Below are 23,160 nucleotides of genomic sequence, written 5' to 3'. Positions count from 1 at the left end.
CATTTGAATCGAGTGAGAGTTGATCTTCCAAATGAAATAGTGATGGTTCTCCGAAGTCATTACCACCAAGCTGCTTGAGCTTCGTGATGAACTATAATATATCAGGGACATATATGATGATCCTTGAGATATTCGCGATGTTTGACACCGCGAAAGTAGAAATCAAGAAGGAGCATCAATTGTTGATGGTTGGTGAAACCACTAGTTTCAAGAAGGGCAAGGGCACGAAGGGATACTTCATGAAACGGAAATTCAGCTGCTGCTATAGTGAAGAAACCCAATGTTGAACCCAAACCCGAGACTAAGTGCTTCTGTAATAAGGGGAACAACCACTGGAGCAGAATTACCCTAGATACTTGGTAGATGAGAAGGCTGGCAAGGTCGATAGAAGTATATTGGATATACATTATGTTAATGTGTACGTTACTAGTACTCCTAGTAGCACCAGGGTATTAGATACCGGTTCGGTTGCTAAGTGTTAGTAACTCGAAATAAAAGCTACGGAATAAACGGAGACTAGCTAAAGGTGAGCTGACGATATGTGTTGGAAGTGTTTCCAATGTTGATATGATCAAGCATCGCACGCTCCCTCTACCATCGAGATTGGGGTTAAACCTAAATAATTGTCATTTGGTGTTTGCGTTGAGCATAGACATGATTGGATTATGACTATCGCAATACGGTTATTCATTTAAGGAGAATAATGGTTACTCTGTTTATTTGAATAATACCTTCAATGGTCTTACACCTAAAATGAATGGTTTATTGAATCTCGATCGTAGTGATACACATGTTCATGCCAAAAGATATAAGATAGTAATGATAGTACCACCTACTTGTGGCACTGCCACTTAAGTCATATCGGTATAAAACGCATGAAGAATCTCCATGTTGATGGATCTTTGGATTCACTCATTTTTGAAAAAGTTTGAGACATGCGAACCATGTCTATTGGTGTATATGCATGAAGAAACTCCATGCAAATGGACCGTTTGGACTCACTTGATTTTGAATCACTTGAGACATGCAAATCATACCACATGGGCAAGATGACTGAAAGCCTCGTTTTCAGTAAAATGGAACTAGAAAGCAACTTGTTGGAAGTAATACATTTTGATGTGTGCAGTCCAATGAGTGCTGAGGCATGTAGTGGATATCGTTATGTTCTTACTTCACAGATGATTTGAGTAGATGTTGAGTATATTTACTTGATGAATCACGAGTCTGAATTATTGAAAGGTTCAAGTAATTTCAGGGTGAAGTTGAAAGATAAAATATCTATGATATGATCATAGAGATGAATATCTGAATTACGAGTTTGGCACAGAATTAAGACATTATGGAAATTGTTTCACAACTAATACAGCCTGGAACACCATAGTGTGATGGTGTGTCTGGACATCATAACTGCACCCTATTGGATATGATGCATACCATGATGTCTCTTATCGAATTACCACGATAGTTTATGGGTTAGGCATTACAGACAACCACATTCACCTTAAATAGGGAACCATGTAATTCCGATGAGATGACACCGTATGAACTATGGTTTAGAGAAACCTAAGTTGTCATTTCTTAAAAGTTTGGGGCTGCGACGCTTATGTGAAAAAGTTTCAGGCTGATAAGCTCGAACCCAAAGCGGATAAATGCATCTTCATAGGACACCCAAAACAGTTGGGTATACCTCCTGTCTCAGATCCGAAAGCAATAAGGGATTGTTTCTAGAATCGGGTCCTTTCTCGAGGAAAAGTTTCTCTCGAAAGAATTGAGTGGGAGGATGGTGGAGACTTGATGAGGTTATTGAACCGTCTCTTCAACTAGTGTGTGGCAGGGCAGAGGAAGTTGTTCCTGTGGCACCTACACCAATTGAAGTGGAAGCTTATGATAGTGATCATGAAACTTCAGATCAAGTCACTACCAAACCTCGTGGGATGACAAGGATGCATACTACTTCAGAGTGGTACGTAATCCTGTCTTGGAAGTCATGTTGCTAGACAACAATGAACCTACGAGCTATGGAGAAGCGATGGTGGGCCTGGATTCCAAAATGGCTCGAGGCCATATAATCCGAGAAAGGATCCATGTATGAAAACAAAGTGTAGACTTTGGCAGAACAACTCGATGGTCGTAAGGCTGTTGAGTGCAGATGGATTTTAAAAGGAAGACGGACAATGATGGTAAATGTCACCATTAAGAAAGCTCGACTTGTCATTAAGATGTTTTCCGACAAGTTCAAAGAGTTGACTACGATGAGACTTTCTCACTTGTAGCGATGCTAAGAGTCTATTGGAATTATATTAGCGATTACTGCATTATTTATGAAATCTTGCAGATAGGATGTCAAAACATTGTTTCCTCGACGATTTTCTTGAGGAAAGGTTGTATGTGATACAACCGGAAGGTTTTGTCATTCCTGAAAGATGCTAATAAGTATGCAAAGCTCCAGCAATCCTTCTAGGGACTGGAGTAAGCATCTCGGAGTTGGAATGTATGCTTTGATGATGATCAAAGATTTGGGGTTTATACAAAGTTTATGAGAAACTTGTATTTCCAAAGAAGTGAGTGGGAGCACTATAGAATTTCTGATAAATATATGTTGACATATTGTTGATCAGAAATGACGTAGAATTTCTGGAAAGCATATAGGGTTATTTGGAGAGTGTTTTTCAATGGAAAGCCTGGATTAAGCTACTTGAACATTAAGCATCAAGATCTATAAGGATAGATCAAAAACGCTTAATGGTACTTTCAAATGAGCACATACCTTGACATGATCTTGAAGGTGTTCAAGATGGATCAGCCAAAGGAGTTCTTGCCTGAGTTGTAAGGTATGAAGTTAAGACTTAAAGCTCGACCACGACAGAAGAAAGAGGAAGGACGAAGGTCGTCCCCATGCTTTTGTCATAGGCTCTATACGGTATGCCATGCTGAGTACCGCACCTGATGTGTGCCTTGCCACATATCTGGCAAGAGGGTACAAAGGTAATCTAGGAGTAGATCACCAGATGGCGGTCTAAATTATCCTTAGAGGAATAACGATATATTTCTCGGTTATGGAGGTGATAAAGAGTTCGACGTAAAGAGTTACGTCGATGCAAGCTTAACACCTATCCGGATAGCTCTGAGTAGAGATACCGGATACGTATAATGGAGCAACAATTTAGAATAGCTCCAAGTAGAACAGTTATTTGAAATGGCTCCAAATATAGCGTAGTAGCTGCATCTACAAGATGACATAGAGATTTGCGAAGTACATACGGATCTGAAAGATTCAGACCCGTTGACTATAACATCTCTCACAAGCATAACATGTTCAAACCCAGAACTCATCGAGTGTTAATCACATGGTAATGTGAACTAGATCATTGACTCTAATAAACTCTTTGGGTGTTAGTCACATGGGGATGTGATCTTGAGTGTTAATCACATATCGATGTGAACTGGATTATTGACTCTAGTGCAAGTGGGAGACTGTTGGAAATATGCCCTAGAGGCAATAATAAATTAGCTATTATTATATTTCCTTGTTCATGATAATCGTTTATTATCCATGCTAGAATTGTATTGATAGGAAACTCAGATACATGTGTGGATACATAGACAGCACCATGTCCCTAGTAAGCCTCTAGTTGACTAGCTCGTTGATCAATAGATGGTTACGGTTTCCTGACCATGGACATTGGATGTCGTTGATAACGGGATCACATCATTAGGAGAATGATGTGATGGACAAGACCCAATCCTAAGCATAGCACAAGATCGTGTAGTTCGCATGCTAAAGCTTTTCTAATGTCAAGTATCATTTCCTTAGACCATGAGATTGTGCAACTCCCGGATACCGTAGGAGTGCTTTGGGTGTGCCAAACATCACAACATAACTGGGTGGCTATAAAGGTACACTACAGGTATCTCCGAAAGTGTCTGTTGGGTTGGCACGAATCGAGACTGGGATTTGTCACTCCGTGTGACGGAGAGGTATCTCTGGGCCCACTCGGTAGGACATCATCATAATGTGCACAATGTGATCAAGGAGTTGATCACGGGATGATGTGTTACGGAACGAGTAAAGAGACTTGCCGGTAACGAGATTGAACAAGGTATCGGGATACCGACGATCGAATCTCGGGCAAGTGTCGTACCGATAGACAAAGGGAATTGTATACGGGATTGATTAAGTCCTTGACATCGTGGTTCATCCGATGAGATCATCGTGGAACATGTGGGAGCCAACATGTGTATCCAGATCCCGCTGTTGGTTATTGACCGGAGAGTCATCTCGGTCATGTCTGCATGTCTCCCGAACCCGTAGGGTCTACACACTTAAGGTTCGGTGACGCTAGGGTTATAGAGATATCAGTATGCGGTAACCCGAAAGTTGTTCGGAGTCCCGGATGAGATCCCGGACGTCACGAGGAGTTCCGGAATGGTCCGGAGGTAAAGAATTATATATAGGAAGTGCTATTTCGGCCATCGGGACAAGTTTCGGGGTCACCGGTATTGTACCGGGACCACCGAAAGGGTCCTGGGGGTCCACCGGGTGGGGCCACCTGCCCCGGGGGGCCACATGGGCTGTAGGGGTGTGCGCCTTGGCCTATATGGGCCAAGGGCACCAGCCCCAAGAGGCCCATGCGCCAAGAGATGAGGGAAAGGAAGAGTCCTAAAGGGGGAAGGCACCTCCGAGGTGCCTTGGGGAGGAGGGACTCCTCCCTGGCCGCACCCTTCCTTGGAGGAAGGGCCAAGGCTGCGCCTCCCCCCTCTCCCTTGGCCCTATATATAGTGGGGGGAAGGGAGGGCAGCCCAACCTAAGCCCTGGCGCCTCCCTCTCCCTCCCATGACACATCTCCCTCCTCCCGCAGCGCTTGGCGAAGCCCTGTTGGAATCCCGCTACTTCCACCACCATGTCGTCGTGCTGCTGGATCTCCATCAACCTCTCCTCCCCCCTTGCTGGATCAAGAAGGAGGAGACGTCGCTGCTACGTACATGTGTTGAACGCGGAGGTGCCGTCCGTTCAGCGCTAGGATCATCGGTGATTTGGATCACGACGAGTACGACTCCATCAACCCCGTTCTCTTGAACGCTTCCGCGCGCGATCTACAAGGGTATGTAGATCCACTCCTCCCTCGTTGCTAGATGACTCCATAGATAGATCTTGGTGACACGTAGGAAAATTTTGAATTTATACTATGTTCCCCAACATCCCAAAGCTGAAAGAGAGCAGCGCCCCGCCCCCCATCGCCACCAGCACCACCAACGCCGTCGACCTCCTCCACCACTTCCGCCATGGCTCCGAGAGCCGACAAAGGGAAGGTTGTGAAGTCGACCGAGGCTCAGCGGCTTGCGGCTCTGCGAAAGGAGCGGGCAATCTTCCCCCCCAAGCTCGCCGCGAGGGAGCTGAGGGAGAATTACTATCTCTTCTGGTCGACAAAGACGCGAGCGCATCCGCGCACGGAGGTACTTCCAGCCGCCGCTTGGAAAATGGCTCCAAACGAATATCCTTTCTTCACCTTGTTCTTCTACTGCAGGCTCTGCCCGCCCTTTTCTGAGTTTTTCTGCGGCATTATGAACACCTACGGGTTCCGCCTCCTTGACTTCACCCCCAATGCTGTTCTGACCATGGCAGTTTTCGCACATCTCTGCGAAAACTTTGTCCGAGTCTATCCCAATGTAGCCCTTTTTCGCCACTTCTTTATGCCCCGAGTAGAGAGAGGAGAGCCTTTATCCGGCGGAATCGCTTGGATCTCGAGGGCCGGCAAGAAGGACACTTATCTGGAGGGAGAGTTCCGCGGCAAGTGGGAGGAATGGAGAGCAGACTGGTGCTGGATTGACGAGGAGAACCCGCAGCCGTTTACCGCCCGGTGCCAAGCCCCAGTAGCACGCGGCAGCGATTGGAGTGACGTGGCCCCGGAAGACAATAGGCTGAAGATTGCCGTCACCCGGATCCTACGCCTCAGGCTTGCCGGGCTCACTGTAGGCGCTGTTGGTGCATATTTTCTTCGTCGCTGCATCACCCCCCTGCAGGAATGGGGGAGAACTGCCTGGGAATTAAAGAATGCGGCGGATATCATGAGGCTGCGTTCGGGCCTCAACTTCAACTTTACTGTTCTGGAGCTTAACGCGATGCTCCAGGAGCTGTTCAAGTACGACCCTCAACATCCCGAAGTGTTCAGGTTGCCGAAGGGTGTCGTTCTGCTGTGCAACAATTCCGTGCTCGACCGCATCCGTGCAATGATGCCGCTGTGCGATTCACATGGAATTGTCCCAACTTGGCAAGAGCCTGCAGACGACGTCGTGCAGGGGTCCTTTGACGGCTTGGTAGAAGTGCCGGTCCGCTCCGACGAAAAGAATAGCCTCACCCGCGACACCACCGATGCCGAGATGACATGCATCGCCACTAGGCTGGAAGAGGCGGCGGCAGCCGCAGCCGCGGGCGAATTTGGATTCACCGTGGAGGACGCAGAGGCAGCAGAGGCGGCAAGCCGTGCCGAGCGAGAGGAGCCCGTCGGTGAGAAAGAGCTTGCCGGGCATGACGTCGAGTCGAGCGAGCCCGCCGAGGATACGAGCGGCTCGCTGGAGATCAACTCCTCTTCCTCCTCATCTTCAGGCAGCTCGCCGCAAGCAGAGCCTCCATCCCCACCAAGAAGGCGTCTCCACAAGGCCGGGGACGTAGCGGGGCGGCGGGCGAGTCAACAGTCGCCGCGCCGTGAGACACGCTCCACCACGGCAAGCACTGTTGCCGCGGGAGCACCTCACGCTGCTGCGGCAACTGGAACGGGGTCCACCCAGACCACCGCTTCTGCTCCTGCCGCTTCTCACGCCGCGGCGGCAGCCAGAGCAGGGTCGTCTCAGACCACCGCCACTGTTCCCGCCAAGCGGTCAAGGGAAACTACTCCTCCGCCTCCTCGCGCCGGACGTGAGCCGGACTTCGACTTCTCCGCGTTCAGCTCCGACGAGGAAGAAGAAGAGTAAGATTTTCTTGTTGTACTTGTAGTTCTTCAATTCTTGCTGTTTTGTCTTGTATCTCATTTGCTTTACTCTGAACTTATTCCTTTTTAGGACTCTGGCCCAGAGAGCAGCGAAGAGGGCCAAGGTCCCGGTGATTATCATCGAGGACGAACCCACCGTGACAGCAGGGGGTGCGTCCGAGACAACCTTGCCGGACCCGGCAACTGTTCTCCAGAGCAGCCCCCAGCGTAAGTATATGGTTCACTTTCCGCTGTTAGGCGCGCATGGATACTCTTTCTTTGCTGACATCTTTCTGTTGGTTTGTGTAGGAGCAGAGTAGCCCCACCAGGAGCGTCCGGAGGCCGCCCCCGAAATGCCAAGGGAGAGTCCTCCGCCAAGGGAGAGTTCTCCGGCAAGGGACATCACCGGCGTCCCCCCGGCGGCGGAGCTGATGGAGACCGAGGTTGCTGCCGATGACGCCACTGCCACTGAAGAAGCAGCCGGCGCTGATGATCCCGCCGGTGACGAGGCCGCCAAAGCTACCGCCGCCGCAGCTGGCGAGGGGTCTGGCTATCGCACTGATGGCCCTGAGGCCGCAGGAGCGCCAGGCGCTACGTCAACCGCCGACCCATCTGCCGCTGCCGCAGCGCCAGGCTTCGAAGAGCCCCAGCCAGGCGTCTACTTGAAGGCCGGCGATGGCTTCTTCATCAACCTCCCCTGGGCGTCAAGCTCCAGGGCGCCGGTAGAGGGAGAGAGCTTTGATGGAGAGGTGCTCGCCTCCGCTGGGCTGATGCTAGTTGATGCGCCGAGCAGCAGCAGCGGCGAGCCTGAGGAGGAGCGGTTGCTGCGGAAGCTGTTGTCGCTCTACCGCGTGCGGCAAGGCAAGCTGGAATCCCGCGAGGCGCTTGTCGTGAAGGGGGGAGCGGACATCGAGAAGCGCGCGGAGGAGCTCCGGGGTCTCAACCAGGAAGCTCTCCGGTCCCTGGCAGAGGAGCGGGAGCAACTTGCCGAAGAGCGGAAGGCCTTCTTCTTCGAGAAGGCCGAAGTTGAAGAGCAACAGCGGCTTGCCGCTGAGAAGCTGTCTGCGCAGGAGGGCGAGCTGGTGCAGCGGAAAGTTAACCTCGACAGCCACGAGGAGGAGCTTGCCGCGCGTGAGCAACAATTCGGCGGAGCCCTTAAGCAAGCAGAGGATGCTGCCGCAGTTGCCGAGGCCGCCAAGAAGGAGCTGGAGACGAAGGTGGCGCAGCTGGAGGCCGATCTCAAGGCGAGTGGTGAAGAGCTTGCCGCCGCCAAGGACTCCAACGCAGATCTTGAGTTGAAGCTGGCCACTTTGACCAAGACGCTGGACGGTGCCAGGGAGCAAGAGGTGGCCTTGAAGGAGGAGATCAAGGCCGACAAGGCGCTGCTGGCGAGTGCTGCCGCCGCCCAGAATGCTTTTAGGGAGAATGTGGAGCTCTGGACGGAGGGTCTCTTGAATGTTGCCGCAGACATTGACAGGGAGCTGGCGCAGCTGGGGATGGAGTATCTTGGGTATCCCTCCGACGAGAACCTCCAACCCAGCGCCAAGCTCATCTTGTTCTTCAAAGGCGTGGCGACGGCCCTCCAGCGACTCCGGGAGAGGATCCCAAAGCAGCTGGCCGACGAGTCGCGCAAGATCTGCGCGGGAGCTCTTCAAAAGGTGTTGGTGAAGGTGGCCTTTCGCAACCTGGGCCTCAACCTCACCAATGTCCTCAAGACCCTGCCGCCGGATGCTGATCTGGAGGCGCTCAAGACCCTTGTCGCACCCATTGTGGACAAGGTGAGCGGGATCAAGAGGATTGAGGGCGATCGCGTAGACTAGGCCGCCCGTTTTCTTCTTTTCTTGTCGCTGCTGGTCATGTTATGAGAACAATCTGTTAGAGCCACGACAAGCTACCTTGTAATATAACACTATTCCGAGTAATGATTGCAATGTTATTCCCTTTACTTGATTCCTCCCTTTGTATGTTTTTGCCCTACGCTTTTAGGGAACTTACCGGTGCAGGCACCTTAGCCGCGAGCGCTGAGTGCGGGACGTCAGCAGCCTGCTGGCGGTGTCGCTACCGACAAGAAACCTTGTCGCAACTAGTCGCAGCTCACTTAAGTTGTTGAGCGGACTCGAAACAAAGTAAGGGCGCAACTAGCTATGAGTTGGTTCCTCCGCGCACAGGTTTTCCATACAAAGTGCGGTCGTTCAAGGGAGATAACTTAAAAATTTATAAAATCTGATTGCTCAAACTTTGGCAACTTAGCTTTTCTGTTGTTTGCTTCCCGGTAAGGCGAAACTTTCTTGAACGACGCATGGTCCATACCATTATCTTCTCCTTTCCCCCCCGGCAAACTTGTGGTCGAGGGAACCTTCCTTTCGTTGAGAAAAAAGAAAGAGGAGAAAATAAAGATATGGAGCCTTACGGCTCGTTATTGCTTACCGGGGAGTAGGTGCTGCACAAAGTGTCAGATCACATATGCAAAAAATAGAAAGCATGAAATTGACAAGATGTGCGGAGCATATGAGCTTTACTTATGCATGAGGTCTGCGCCCGGCTTTGTACAAAGGATTACATGCAACAGCGGCAAGACTTGTACAAAAGGTGGTTGCCGGAACAGGTTCTGGCAACCGCGCCTTACGGGTAAAACTTACGAAGATGCTAAATGTTCCAGGAATTGCTCACCGGAATGCTATCTTCGGTCTCAAGGCGGACAGCGCCAGGCCTAGTGACTTGTTTCACCCGGTAAGGGCCTTCCCACTTCGGCGTCAACTTTTTGGAATTCTTGGCGGACTAAACACGCCGAAGAACAAGGTCGCCTTCCTCGAGACTTCTGGCGTTAACTTTGCGGCTATGGTAGCGGCGCAAAGCTTGCTGGTAGTGAGCAGCTCGTACAGCAGCCTGAAGACGGTCTTCCTCAAGGAGTAGCGCGTCATCTTGTCGCAGCTGCTCTTGCTCAAGCTCATCATAAGCGAGCACTTGAGGTGACCCGTACACGAGTTTCGTGGGGAGAACTGCCTCTGCTCCATAGACTAGAGCGAAAGGTGTCTGGCCAGTGGCTCGATTTGGCGTCGTCCTGATCGACCAAAGAACCACTGCAGCTCCTCGATCCAGTTTCTTCCGCACTTTTGCAGCCTGTCGAAAGTCCTGGTCTTGAGCCCACGCAACACTTCAGCATTTGCCCTCTCCGCTTGACCGTTGCTTCTCGGGTGAGCAACAGAAGCGAAGCAGACCTTGGCGCCAAGATCTTGGACGTACTGCATGAAGGTGCAGCTCGTGAATTGCGTACCGTTTTTGGTGATTATCCTGTTAGGGATCCCGAAGCGGCAAACAATCGACCTGAAGAACTTGACTGCTGACTGTGCTGTCACCTTCCTCACTGCTTCCACTTCCGGCCACTTTGTGAACGTGTCGATTGCAACGTACAAGTACTCAAAGCCCCCGACTGCTCGGGGAAAGGGGCCGAGGATGTCGAGCCCCCAGACCGAAAATGGCTAGGATAAAGGGATCGTCTGGAGAGCTTGAGCTGGTTGGTGTATCTTCTTGGAATGGAACTGGCATGCTTCACACTTGGTTACTTGTGCAGTTGCATCCTGGAGGGCTGTCGGCCAAAAGAAACCTTGCCGGAATGCTTTGCCGGCAAGTGCTCTTGCGCCAATGTGGTGACCACATATGCCTCCATGTATCTCTGCCAACAGCTTTTGTCCGTCTTCCTGGTGAATACACTTCAATTTCACACCGTTGAGTCTTCTTCTATACAATGTGTTGTCGACAAACTGGTACATACTTGACTGCCGGGCTACTCTTTCCGCTTCTTCTTGCTCTTCGGGAAGTTCTCCTGTCTGAAGGAAACGGACAATCTGCTGTGTCCATGCTGGAGCTTGTGGCTCGACAACAAGGACTAAAGGCAAATCTGCTGCTGTAGGAACATCCGCTTCTACGGCGAGAACCTGCGGCTCTGCCGGAGCTTGACGTTCCCCGGCAAGCTTGCCGGAGCAAAACTTGTCGGGAGCTTCTGCTGTAGTGGCGGGTGGCGGTGGCGAACGGTGCAAGGAGCGGGATATGCTCGGATTTCTAATTATGTTAGAAGGAGCAGTATCCTGTCCAGGCGACCGTGCCTTGCTCGTGCCAGCATGTTGGCGTGCATGCTGGTCTTGAGCACTCCGAGATCCACCAGCTCAATCTTGGTCCAGCAAACGCATGGTACCGTGAGTACCATGACGCTGCTGGTCCCGCGCCTCCTGAGATGGGCGCGGTGCATGTACGGACACCGAGGTCTTGGAGTGCGCCCGGTCGTTGTGGGAGCCGGCTACGCCGCCGATGGGCAGCGCAGCCTTGTCCTTGGACCTGGCAGCACCGTGAGCTCCCTCGTCGACGCCCGTTCTTCCGCCGGCTTTTGCCCCATCAGCCGTTTGCTCCGGCGGTGGTGGGTTCGGCACGGACGGAGCAGCCGCCTCCGAAGCCTTCTTCTTCGGCGGCATGTCGATGAGGATGATGAAGATCTAGCTCGTGTGAACGCCGGATCTGGTTCACACAACCTCGACTCCCCTACCTGGCGCGCCCAAGATGCCGGGGGACTAATCCACGAACACCTATGGGACCGGCGGACCGAGTCCCTTTCGATTCGGTGGGGGCGAGGGTTGCACGAAGAGCGGATCGAGGCAAAGCACACGAGCAGTTTACCCAGGTTCGGGCCACACGGATGCGTAAAACCCTACTCCTGCTTTGTGGTTTGTATTGAGTTCTTGCTCAGGAGCGCGGAGTGCTACAGTACACTCCAGCAGCTAACGAGACCGAGCGTAAGTGTTCTCTTCCTCTTTCTCTACGTTGCGCATGGGCCTCCTTTTATATGCTCAAGGGGTCACCGACAGGTGGCAACGTAGACAAGGGTAAAAATGGAAAGGTGTTGTGGTTGGTACAGCTACCTGCTATAGTGTATCATACCTAACCCTGACGGCAGGGGACAAGGGCATTAAATGCCCGTCTACTTCGCCTAAATAGTGCAAAAGGGACCGTCAGGGACGCCACCGCTCGCCACGATGGCAATCTTGTTAGTGCCGCTTGCCACCGCGCACCGCTGGCTGCACAGCCTCCCGCCACATACGCCTGGAAGGGTCCCAGAGCGACACGTTGGTGGATGTGCTGGAGCGCGGATACAGAGTGGTGGCTTGCCGCGACAAGAGCCTTGCCGCGGTCGTTGTCTTGTCGCGTCCGGGAGCTTGTCGCTCACCGGGCCTTGCCGGGACGCGTGGCGCGTCGCGGCAAGTTCCTTGAGATACCTTGGTTGGCCTTCCCGGCAAGCTCCTCTTGCCGGGGTCTTGTCTCCTTGGCTTGGATACTTTGTCCTTGAATGGCTCCAAAGGAACCATGGAGGGCCTTGGCGGTCACCCGGCAAGCCTTGCCGCGGGATGCTGCGACTGCCCGTGCACAAGTTCGGAATACTAGGGTACCCCTACTCTAGTACACCGACAATAATGCAAAAAATAGACAAAAAGCTATGCATTGTTTATAGAGAGGCTATTTATCAAAGCCGAACGATACAAGTAGTGCAATAAGCAAAAAGATATTGGACTATTTAACATGTCCTGACCAGGGGCAGGCCGCGGAATTGTATTCAAAACAGGTATACTGCTCGTAACAGAGACCACCTGAGAGTTCCATAATGCGGCATGGCTTGTCTGCCTCCCTGGATCTTGCATCGTTTGTGCGGCAGTCGAATTGCCGAACAGGTCGTCCGAAGTATGGAGTCCTGAAAGTAAGAAGAAATTAAAAAAGAATCCGGCAGCCCCTAGTATGTTTTAAGCCGTATTTTGGGCATGCCGTTATTGTGCCCCTTCCCCTGTTCCCTTGGTATTTCAAGGGCGTAGTTATGTACGCGAGGCGCTGGTTTCGCTATGTCGCGAGGGCTGGGGTTGGGGCTGCATTGCTACGCCTGCTCAGAACGTGCCAGGCGGTCTTGTTGTAGGTTACTCCGGGCGCGCTTGGCAATGTCTAGCTTTTTAACGGCCGGACTGGAGAATTGCCTAAGAAGGCTGCTTTGTACATCCGCTGCGAGAGCCGCCGTGTGCTCCTCCGTACGGAGGCAGCGTTCGGTGTTTCCGTTGACCGTGATTACTCCTCTAGGGCCTGGCATCTTGAGCTTGAGATATGCGTAGTGCGGCACCGCATTGAACTTTGCGAATGCGGTTCGTCCGAGTAGGGCGTGATAGCCACTGCGAAACGGGACTATATCGAAGATTAACTCTTCGCTTCGGAAATTGTCCGGGGATCCGAAGACCACGTAAAGTGTTACTAAGCCTGTACAGTTGGCTTCTACACCTGGTATAATGCCTTTAAAGGTCGTTTTTGTGGGCTTAATCCTTGATGGATCTATGCCCATTTTCCGCACTGTATCCTGGTAAAGCAGGTTCAGGCTACCGCCGCCGTCCATGAGGACTCTTGTGAGGTGAAATCCGTCGATGATTGGGTCGAGAACCAATGCGGCAAAGCCGCCATGACGGATGCTAGTGGGATGGTCCCTTCGATCAAAATTGATCGGGCAGGAGGACCATGGGTTGAACTTTGGGGCGGCTGGCTCCATCGCGTATACGTCCCGTAGCGCACGCTTCCGCTCCCTCTTGGGAATGTGGGTTGCGTATATCATGTTCACCGTCCGCACTTGTGAGGGAAAGCCCTTCTGTCCATTGTTGTTCGGCGGCCTGGGCTCCTCCTCGTCATCGCTATGCAGCCCCTTGTCTTTGTTTTTGGCTCTTAACTTGCCTGCCTACTTGAACACCCAACAATCCCTGTTAGTGTGATTGGCTGGCCTTTCGGGGGTGCCATGTATCTGGCACAAGCGGTCGAGTATTCGGTCCAAACTGGACGGGCCCTGAGTATTCTTTTTGAATGGCTTTTTCCGCTGATCGGATTTATAGCCTCTAAATCCGGCATTGACTGCCGTATCTTCATTGCTGTCGCTGCTAATGCGGCGCTTTTGCTTATTCCGACATGTCCTGCCACTTTTGTTCTTGGTATTCGAATTACCAGGGTTCTTTGATAAGTTGTTACTACGAGCTAGCCAGCTGTCTTCTCCTGCGCAAAAGCGGGTCATGAGTGTCGTGAGGGCTGCCATAGATTTCGGCTTTTCCTGTCCCAGGTGCTGGGCAAGCCAGTCGTCGCGGATGTTATGCTTGAAGGCTAGTAGGGCCTCTGCGTCCGGACAGTCGACTATCTGGTTTTTCTTTGTTAGGAACCGTGTCCAGAACTGCCTGGCCGATTCCTTTGGCTGCTGAATTATGTGGCTTAAGTCGTCGGCATCCGGTGGTCGCACGTAAGTGCCCTGGAAGTTGTCGAGGAATGTGGCTTCCAGGTCCTCCCAAGAACCGATTGAGTCTGCTGGCAAGCTGTTAAGCCAATGCCGGGCCGGTCCTTTAAGTTTGAGCGGGAGGTATTTGATGGCATGTAGATCATCGCCGCATGCCATGTGGGTGTGAAGGAGATAATCCTCAATCCATAACGCCGGGTCTGTTGTGCCATCGTACGATTCGATATTTACGGGTTTGAAACCCTATGGGATTTTATGATCCATTACTTCGTCTGTGAAGCATAGTGGGTGTGCGGTGCCTCTATACCGGGCTATATCACGATGCAGCTCGGAGGAGCTATGTCTGTTCTGTTTGGCCCGGCCAGATTTGTTGTATCCGGAGTGAAGATCATCGTCACATGCCGTAGGGCGCCTGCGCGATCCGTAGATCGATCTTGTTTGTCTTGCCTTATCCTCCAGTACGTCTCGCAGGTCTGGCGCATTTTCCCGTGCCTTGGTTGAGCGGCGTCGGGGCATGGCTTGGGTGGAGGGCCGAGAGGCCTCTCTGTCGCGGCCGCGAGGTGGCTGGTCTGCCATGTCGTGCGCTAGTGATGTAGGTGCTTCCTCCTCTGATCTGGGTAGCGGCCTGCGCTTTGGTTAACTTTTGGAGGGGCGTTCGAGTTCATACTCTTCGGCCGCAAGGACTTCAGTCCATCAATCAGCTAGCAAATCTTGGTCAGCTCTAAGCTGTTGCTGCTTTTTCTTGAGGCTGCTTGCTGTGGCTAAAAGCCTGCATTTGAAACGCTCTTGTTCGGCGGGGTCTGATGGTACGGCGAATTCGTCATCGTCGAGGCTTGCCTCGTCTTCGGAGGGAGGCATATAATTATCATCCTCAACCTCTCGGTCTCCCGCTCTCTCGTGAGGGCTGGCTTCTCCATCTTCCTGTGCCGAATCTCGCTGGAGGGGGTGTTCTTCGGCACTATCCGGGGTAGTATTGTCTCCCGTGCCGGAATCACCGTTTTTACTTTGGCGGGATTTAGAGCGGCGCCGCTGAGGCCGGCGCTTCGGCTGCTTCTTGGAGGTGTCATCCCCCGCTGTTGCATCGCCATCTCCATCCTTTGGAGTTTCCACCATATATATGTCATATGACGAGGTGGCCTTCCAGCGCCCTACAGGTGCTGGTTCCTGTTCGTCTCCTACATCGTCGTCCATACCGTCGATGTCTTCGGAGCCGAAGTCAAGCATGTCGGTTAGATCGTCGACAGTGGCTACAAAGTGGGTGGTGGGTGGGCTTTGAACTTCTTCATCGTCCGCATCCCATCCTTGCTGACCATAGTCCGGCCATGGCTCTCCTAATAAAGAGAGAGACTTTAGTGAATTCGGGATGTCGCCGAAGGGCGAGTGCTGAAAGATGTCCGCAGCGGTGAACTCCATTATTGGCGCCCAATCGGATTCGATCGGCAGGGGCGCGGGGGGTTCGGAGTCCGGGGAGGAGTCCGGATCCTCGGAGTCACGGGTCATGCAGAGTGCGGGGCTGGCGTTCGGCTCGATCGCCTTTGAGACCGCAGCCCCCGAGGTGTTGTCCAACCGCTCATCCTCGATTGGTGCAATAGGCTCCGAGTTAAGGGTCGGAACCGGTGCGTGTGCTGCCTCCAAGACACTGTTCGAAGGCAGAGCTAGATCATGCCCCTCGAGATAGTGCGGCGCGCTTGGCTGTGGCTCGAATCCGTCGAAGATCTAATCTCCACGGATGTCTGCCGTGTAGTTTAGGCTTCCAAACCTGACTTGATGGCCAGGGGCGTAGCTTTCGATCTGCTCCAGGTGGCCAAGTGAATTGGCCCGAAGTGCGAAGCCGCCGAAGACGAAGATCTGTCCGGGGAGAAAAGTCTCACCCTGGACCTCATCGTTGTTGATGATCAAGGGAGCCATCGGGCCTAAAGGCGACGACACAGAGGAACTCTCAATGAAAGCACCAATGTCGGTGTCAAAACCGGCGGATCTCGGGTAGGGGGTCCCGAACTGTGCGTCAAGGCCGGATGGTAACAGGAGACAAGGGACACGATGTTTTTACCCAGGTTCGGGCCCTCTCGATGGAGGTAATACCCTACTCCTGCTTGATTAATATTGATGATATGGGTAGTACAAGAGTAGATCTACCACGAGATCAAGGAGGCTAAACCCTAGAAGCTAGCCTATGGTATGATTGTTGTGTATGGAGTTGATGTCCTACGGACTACAACCCTCCGGTTTATATAGACACCGGATAGGGTTAGGGTTACACAGAGTCGGTTACAATGGTAGGAGATCTTGAATATCCGCATCGCCAAGCTTGCCTTCCATGCCCCATCCGGACACGGGACGAAGCCTTCAATCTTGTATCTTCATAGTCCAGGAGTCCGGCGAAGGTATAGTCCGGCTACCCGAACACCCCCTAATCCAGGACTCCCTCAAGGATACTCATTGGTCCCGGCAGCACCCCTTGTAGGGACCCGCCTCACTTTGTTTAGCTACTGCATTGCTACCTTCACTTTCTTCTGAAGCTTTGACTCTTTTTGGATCCCCCTTGGGGGGGGGGGGACTCATGGTATTTGAGGCAGATGGCACTATCGCCAGGGGATTGTCAAAAAATTTGAGCTGCTGCTGGATACCGCTTCCTTGGCCAGTATCTTCCCTTTGAACTCTCTTCCTATTAGTTTCAGTCATATCTGTATCCACCTCCACAGCTGTGTGATCATTGTTCACAACTTCCATATCCATCGACATGGACTGCCCAGTTCCTCTTGCTGCCGACTGTCCACCTCGGGCACCTCTGCCTCCCCGACGACCCCGACCCCCTCCAGGGCCAGAGCCAGTCCTCATCGCCCAAGAAGCGCGAAGATCTTTAAAGTACATTGCTGACGGTGAGTGAATCCCATTGTCGTGTTCCTTGTAGACATGGCCAAGATGCCCACAAACTGCGCACCAGTCCAGCAGCTTTTCATAGCGAACTCTGTAGATCTGTCGTGTGCCATCCCTCACTATTGTGACTGCATTCTTTAAAGGTTTCAAGACATTGATTCTTACCCATACGCGGTAGAAGTTACCCGCGAAATCTTGAGAAAGCTTTTCTGAAAAAAGAACTTCTCCTACCCTACTAGCGAGGGCATCCACCAGGTGTGCATATTTGTCTGGGACATCATGGATCTGAATCCAGATGCTAAGTGTATCCAGCGGAACCATTGAGGGTTGTGTGATACCGTCATACGGTGCAAGGATGACTGCATTCCCACAAAAATTCCAAGGGCCATCCTGAATGACCCGTTCCCAATCTCCCAAACAGAAGAAGTGCACTGTATAGAGATTATCCTCCAGAGGATGGAACTTGCAATCCTGGGCCAGATCCCACGCCGCGCGCATATTCTTAAAGAACCAATACTGCCTATAAGATTTCTAGATATGCACACGTACCACAGCGATCCACATGGCTGAATCAGGCGGTGCCTCCTTCTCGTCATAGATCACATCATCAAGGTCCTCTTTGCGCAGCCCTAGTTCCGCCATCATCCTCTCAATCTCAGCAGCAGGGTCAGCCCCGGACGTGCTTGCCGACGCTGAGCTTTTTGCTGCCATAACCGAAACCCTAACCTGATCTTTGAAGTCACCGGAATAAATTGGTAAGGTAAAAATCAAATAATGCAAGGCGGATACCAAACCTGGCCAAATGGGCCGGCACCGCACGGCCTGGGTTAAACGGGCCAGGCACGGCTCTGTGCTTTACCCCTCTTGATAACCCCTCTTGCCCCTCCCTCCTATAAATATAAAAGCCGCCCACACTCCATGGCATCGCCTCGCCTCGCCGCCGTTCCCCGCAACCCCCTGTCTGTCGACCCAATTCCTCTCACGGATATCACCCGACGCCTCGTCCTCTCCAGATCGAACGGAGGGAGGTGAGCACTTGCACATCCCGATCCCGATCAGCTTGGAGTTCATCCCGATTGGTTGGTAGGCGCTGGTTCCTAGGTCTCCCTCCGGAGTTGCTCGTTCCGATTGTGATTGTGGTTGGTAGGCGAGGCGCTTAGGGTTCATAGGTCTCGGATCCAGCCAGCGCCGTCTTGTATCCTATTCTATTCGTATGAGGAACCTACCTCGACTAGGATAGCAGGATTTAATTAGTTAGGGTTTGTTTGTTTGTTTGGTAACACCACCTAGGCAGGGTTTGTTGGATTGATTATCCGTAATAAGGAATCAATCTGACGTTTTACTTAGGGTTTAGGGTTTGCTTGGTAACACACACAGCGTCGGTTGTAATTCTGGAGATGCAATTTTCATGCTCACAATATATAATACAATGAATGATATGTACTTTGAACCAAATTATATTATATTCCCTCTGTTAATTATTTTTCTGTTTTGGGCATTCATTTATTTTGTTTAGTTGCCTATCAGTATACATACATGGTTGAATTGCTGCTTTCACTTCATATTAATAACTATTCATTTGTCGCACAATGCAAATATATATATGCTGTCCTAACTAATTAAGTAGAAGCTTGGATTGGTGCTGTATGGTCTCTTGCTGACATTAAATCCTCCTCTGTTTGTGCTGTCTGTACCAGGTAGCAGCAACCAACTCTTCTGCTGCTGCAGTCTTCTTGGCCGCCAAAAGGAAAAGATGCTCTACAAAATCCACTCCCATGCCCAAATCCAAGCCCTACAGGCCCGCTCCGATGAGCTGGGCCACTCCAATGAGGACATGGTTGTGAATCTTGTCTCTCTGGAGTCGGTGCGCATAGCGCGCGAGTCGTATGCACTCCTCTGCCCGCTGATCAAGGAGTCGAGGTCCCGGAAATGCCCGGAGCTGGATTCCCTCTCGGTCGTGGCAGGCTTGTCGCTGGAAATCCAAAAGCTTGAGCATCATGTGTTACCCGAGCTCATGGTTTAGGAGGCCAAGCTGGAACGGGGCGCCCTGGAAGCCCTCCTAGTCATGAAGAACTCAGCAATTAAGCTCTTACATCTGAGTAAGTGCTTTAAGGAAGCCTTGGGCGTATTGCTTGCCGAGGAGGAGCATCTGGTCTCAGTCTCAGCCCAAGTCAAAATGCTGAGCACACTGCTAGAGGATACTATCGTTCATGTACTCAAAGGTTGCAACGGTGTCTGGCTTCACCAGCGTCTCCCGTCGCTGGTCCGGCTGGTCACCTATGTGTTGGAGATGCTGGTTCGTTTCTGTGTTTCTGATGAGCATTCTGATGAGTAGAAGACTTATCAGCCAGCTCTTATTTCTGATGATTATTTCTTAGGGGCGTGGCAAACAGTTTAGAATCAACCCTTTATATATGTTTGGATGTGTTATTAATGGATGGATTTTAAATGATATGTGTCTTGGGTGGGTAGTGTTTTCTCATTCTGTGCTAGTAGGGTACAACTTGCAATTACTTTCAGTTCCTAAATATATAAGTCTTTTAAGAGGTTTCACTAAAAGACTACATACGGATGAATATAGACATACTTTAGAACATGGATTCACTCATTTTGCTCCGTATATAGTTTCCTAGTGAAATCTCTTAAAAGACTTGTATATATAGGAAGGAACGGAGGTAGTAGTGCTTATCTGTGAGTGTCCATGATTAAAGCTTTGCAAATACCATAAACAAAACATCACCTTGTACTTGCAGCTGAATTGAATTGAAATGTGATTAGCCTTCCACTAGCCAGCCAAGGAGGAAGGAGCCCCTATCTCCATTTCCTCTTGTCGCGCCGCAGTCCTCAACTAAACTAGGCTGCCGTCACCAGCCCCTTCTCTGCCCACCTCCCCCTTCTCCTGACACGCACATCTAGTTACGCCGGTCACCGCGCAACAACCCTAGCCACGACGAGCTCCACCACCGTGCGGTCCGGGAGCCACGCCGCAGCAACGCACCGCCACCGCCCTCGCCCTCGCCCCTCCGGCCACATCAGTGATTTCTCAATGTCTCCTCTGACTCATTTTTTATTGCAGCAGTGATTTTGTTGGCGAAGCTGCGTAGTGATTTGTTGGTGAAGCTGGCACACAGGCAAGTGATTTCTCTAGTATCTATCTACTTAGCTTCGCTGTGTTCTCAGTTGTTGATGCTTTGCTGTATCAACTCTGGGTGGCTAGTGATGGAAACATGCAAATGATATCTACTTCTCTCATCTCGCTTGGTCCATTGGAGTACACAAGTATGGTTGAGCTTCTCATGTAACTATTTAGTTGCATAGAGAATTGATTCAAGTACAGATGTCTGGTTGAGCTTGCACATTCTCCTCAAAGTGCAGCTTCACAGAAATGCATATGATGTTAGATTGTTACTAGTATTGGGACTGAATGTTTTTCTACGCTAATAATACTAAACCTATCGTGCAAATGATTCAAATCATCCTGAAATGATGTTACTAGTACAACCGATTCTGCTATAGTGAGGGTGCCCCCCCGGCACGTGGGCCTACCTCGTGGACGACTCGGGCACCTTCTTGACGTGAGACCTATGCCAAAAGTTCCTATAAATACAGAAACCTCCAGAAAATAACCTAGATAGGGAGTTCCGCTGCCTCAAGCCTTTGTAGCCACCAAAAACCAATCGGGACCCTGTTCCGGCACCCTGCCGGAGGGGGGATCCCTCACTGGTGGCCATCTTCATCATCCTGGCGCTCTCCATAACGAGGAGGGAGTAGTTCACCCTCGGGGCTGAGGGTATGTACCAGTAGCTATGTGTTTGATCTCTCTCTCTCTCTCTCTCTCATGTTCTTGAGGTGGTACGATCTTGATGTATCGCGAGCTTTGCTATTATAGTTGGATCTTATGATGTTTCTCCCCCTCTACTCTCTTGTAACGGATTGAGTTTTCCATTTGAAGTTATCTTATCGGATTGAGTCTTTAAGGATTTGAGAACACTTGATGTATGTCTTGCATGTGCTTATCTGTGGTGACAATGGGATATCATGTGATCTACTTGACGTATGTTTTGGTGATCAACTTGCGGGTTCCGTGACCTCGTGAACTTATGCATAGGGGTTGGCACATTTTTTTCTTGACTCTCCGGTAGAAACTTTGGGGCACTCTTTGAAGTACTTTGTGTTGGTTGAATAGATGAATATGAGATTGTGTGATGCATATCGTATAATCATACCCACGGATACTTGAGGTGACAATGGAGTATCTAGGTGACATTACGGTTTTGGTTGATTTGTGTCTTAAGGTGTTAGTCTAGTACGAACTCTTGAATAGATCGATCCAAAAGAATAACTTTGAGGTGGTTTCGTACCCTACAATAATCTCTGTGTTTGTTCTCTGCTATTAGTGACTTTGGAGTGACTCTTTGTTGCATGTTGAGGGATAGTTATATGATCCAGTTATGTTATTATTGTTGAGAGAACTTGCACTAGTGAAAGTTTGAACCCTAGGCCTTGTTTCAACGCATTGCAATACTGTTTGTGCTCACTTTTATCATTAGTTACCTTGGTGTTTTTATATTTTCATATTACAAAAACCTATATCTACCATCCATATTGCACTTGTATCACCATCTCTTCGCCGAACTAGTGCACCTATACAATTTACCATTGTTTTGGGTGTGTTGGGGACACAAGAGACTCTTTGTTATTTGGTTGCAGGGTTGCTTGAGAGAGACCATCTTCATCCTACGCCTCCCACGGATTGATAAACCTTAGGTCATCCACTTGAGAGAAATTTGCTACTGTCCTACAAACCTCTGCACTTGGAGGCCCAACAACGTCTACAAGAAGAAGGTTGCGTAGTAGAAATCAATCATCTTATAATGCTACCGTCAATCAAAGTAGAATAAGATGCATAAAGGATAAACATCACATGCAATCAATATAAGTGATATGATATGGCCATCATCATCTTGTGCCTTTGATCTCCATCTCCAAAGCACCGTCATGATCACCATCATCACCGGTGCGACACCTTGATCTCCATCGTAGCATCGTTGTCATCTCTCCAACTATTGTGTCGGGACCCCGATTCTAAGTCACACCGATCTAGCATGTAACACCTCATATCACTTTGCGGCCTCACGCACGGTATCCCCACGGGTGTCGCCTTACCATGGCCCGGGACTGTTTGCGCCTTTTGGCTCGCGTATATGATTGTGTCGCTAGCATCCATATGACAGAGAACCCGGGCCGACATGGCTAGTCGTGAACCCAAAGCGACACTAACCTATGGGAACAGGCATACATGATTCACATCGAGCGTGTCGGTCAGCAGCGTGTGAATCCGGGCTGTAGCACTGGGCTAACAGGACTCCGGGGAACCCGGGCTGTAGTAGGCTAGGCAGGACTCCGGTTGTCACCGCGTGACATTTCCCCGAAGGGACAGACACAGGAACGAAGTGAAACACATGCCGGCCAGTCAAGTGTCCTGAGCAGTAGTGCTGGGCTAGCAGGACTCCGGTGAACCGGGCTGTAGCGGACTACTATGGCTCAAGGAAGCACTAGACTACATTTCCCCATAAGAGAGACTGCCAAGGATAAACAACTAGATTGTCGGATCCCACACATAGCAATACACGTCACATGTACGCATAACATGCAAGTATGTGCTGTACAACATGGCATCACAACATAACACAAACTCATATAGATAAAGGCTCAGAAGAGCCACATAGCATAAATACAAACATGGGTCACATGACCCATCATTCAGAGCATACAAGCAACGGAAGCATTACATGTCTGAGTACAGACAACTACAAAAGAAAAGGGCTGAGAAGCCTGACTATCTACAAGACCCTCCCAAGGGTACAAGATCGTAGCTCAGGTAACAAGCTACTCGTCGAAGTCCAAGCGGAACTACTAGTAAGACAGATGTCTCATCTGCAAAACATAAATAAAGCAAACATGAGTACAAAGGTACTCAGCAAGACTTACATCAGATCCTATCATATATGCATTTGTATCAAGAAGGTA

At 50.7% G+C, this 23,160-nt stretch overlaps 1 pseudogene; it reads left to right on the top strand.

Annotated features, from left to right (window-relative positions):
- Positions 1-7,418: 7,418 nt before the first annotated feature.
- Positions 7,419-23,160, top strand: part of LOC123101893 (post-GPI attachment to proteins factor 3-like) — a 76,539-nt pseudogene continuing 60,797 nt past the window's right edge.

This window comes from Triticum aestivum, chromosome 5A (genome assembly GCF_018294505.1).
Source record: "Triticum aestivum cultivar Chinese Spring chromosome 5A, IWGSC CS RefSeq v2.1, whole genome shotgun sequence".
Lineage (NCBI taxonomy): Eukaryota > Viridiplantae > Streptophyta > Magnoliopsida > Poales > Poaceae > Triticum > Triticum aestivum.
This window is presented reverse-complemented; position numbering and strand designations above follow the sequence as displayed.